This window comes from Carya illinoinensis, chromosome 4 (genome assembly GCF_018687715.1).
Source record: "Carya illinoinensis cultivar Pawnee chromosome 4, C.illinoinensisPawnee_v1, whole genome shotgun sequence".
Lineage (NCBI taxonomy): Eukaryota > Viridiplantae > Streptophyta > Magnoliopsida > Fagales > Juglandaceae > Carya > Carya illinoinensis.
The window spans coordinates 22,433,255-22,435,311 of NC_056755.1; the positions used below are offsets into that span (position 1 = coordinate 22,433,255).

A 2,057-nucleotide genomic window follows, 5' to 3' on the forward strand; every position below is an offset into this window, starting at 1 on the left:
GTTTTTCATTTAGGAGGGACAGAGGGAACTCTCTCTCTCGTTTGAAGTCTATTTTTTTTTTCCAAGTTTTCGGTTGTTAGTTTTTAAGATTCTCTCGTATTGGGTTACTTTTTTTTTTTCTTCTTGTTTTTACTTTTCTCTCGTACTAGGTTTCAGATTTTATTGCTTCTAAGCTGTTTTCTAGTATTTCTTGTGTTTTATTTTAGTTTTCTAATTGAGAATATTTATGTGATTTCTATAGCACTTGTGATAAATATAGTTGGCTAAATTTTCATACTAAGGTTAGAGGTGATGTTTAATGATTTAAACATTATTTTCAGATCAACGTAAAATTTATTTTGTGAGTTTGATCGATTGAATGATTTTATTATTGGATATATTGATTATCTATATATTTATCTTGATTCATTGTGATTTCCGAATGCAATGAATGCTTGAAGAATCCCTGTGATATTCTAATAGATTTGTGAATATTTTAATCATCAATCGTTCATGCTCAATCATTAGTGACTATTTTTCTTGATCTTAAATACTAAATCTTCCAAGTAAATGGAATCATTATTCTAGTTTAATTGAAGTAAATTGATCGAAAATAATATTATAAATTATTAGACAAATTTTGAAACCTTAGTCTTTCTCCATATCAATTCATTTTATCATTTTAGTTTTATTTAGTTATTTTATAAATTTTTATCTCAGTAATTTTATTCGATTGCACTTTTCTTTTAGTAATTTCTTTTTATTGTTTGAATTTATTTTCTTTATCACAAAGTCAATCCCTGTGGATTCGACCCTGTGAGGTACTACAACACCTGTATACTTGCAGGTAAAACTGTACTAAATTTTTGGTTCATTAGTTTGAGTCAAATTTTAGGCGCAACAAGTTTTTGGCGCCGTTGCCGGGGATTGCAACGTGTGATAGTATTTTTTTTTTAAAATATTTTCGTAATCTTTTGCTAATTTTCTCATATTCTACTTTCAGGTACAATTTTTGTTATTTTGACAGGAAATGGATCAAGTAGCATTGCTTCCATATTCATATCATTTGGTAATCTCGTTCCAAAATTTTTTCTTTTACTTTCTTGCTTGTTTCGCATTTACCCTTTAGTTTTTAAATGTGCTTGAGCCTCTATGATGAATGATCTCGTGGCAACATGATCAAACTGGTAGATTAAAGAGAGAGGAAATTGTTTTAAAATAATTGGTTGATAAGTTGTCTAGTGATTCCAAAAATTCTCATTCTAATACCATGGCTGACAATCATAGTGTTCATGACGAACTCGAAAATGAGGCGGTACAAAATAATTCACCAATGAGAACTTTGCGTGAGTATTTGCAACCAACAAGCACAAGTACTCCATCTTGCATGATTTTTCCTACGAATATGGAAAATTGTGATTTAAAACCGGGAGTAATTCAATTATTTTTCAAGTTTCATGGCTTAGACTCAGAAAGTCCTTATTTGCATATGAAAGAATTTGAAAAATTTTGTTCAACTTTACAAACCTAAACTGTCAATAATGATGTTGTTAGATTAAAGTTGTTTCCATTCTCTTTGAAAGAAAAAGTTAAAAATTGGGTCAATTCCTTGAGACTGAAATCTATTGGCACGTGGCAAGAAATGCAAAGAGAATTTCTGAAAAAGTTTTTTTCCTATTCATAGGACCAACACTCTTCACAGAAACATTATGAATTTTTCTCAAAAAGAAAATGAAACATTTTTGCAGTGTTAGAAGCGTTTTAAAGAATTATTGCTAACTTGCCCACATCATGGCTATGAGACTTGGCGCACCATTAGTTTTTTCTATGAAGGTTAAATATCAAATGCGTTAGTTTGTAGAAATGATGTGTAATGGTGAATTTTTAAATCAAGATCCTGATGATGCTTGGGATTATTTTGATCAATTGGTTGAAAATGCCCAATCTTGGGATAACACAGATCGTTCTGATCAGTCAAATAAGTCCAAACTCAATGCCATGTCTCAAGAAGGTATGTATGTCCTTAAAGGAAATGATGATGTGAATACTAGGATAACAAGTTTGACAAGAAAAGTCGA

At 30.2% G+C, this 2,057-nt stretch overlaps 1 non-coding gene across 1 annotated transcript; it reads right to left on the minus strand.

The window, feature by feature from the left end:
• Nucleotides 1-1,673: 1,673 nt before the first annotated feature.
• Nucleotides 1,674-1,777, minus strand: LOC122308638. The gene has a single exon (XR_006242157.1). It is a non-coding gene; the product is annotated as a small nucleolar RNA R71 (small nucleolar RNA).
• Nucleotides 1,778-2,057: the final 280 nt, after the last annotated feature.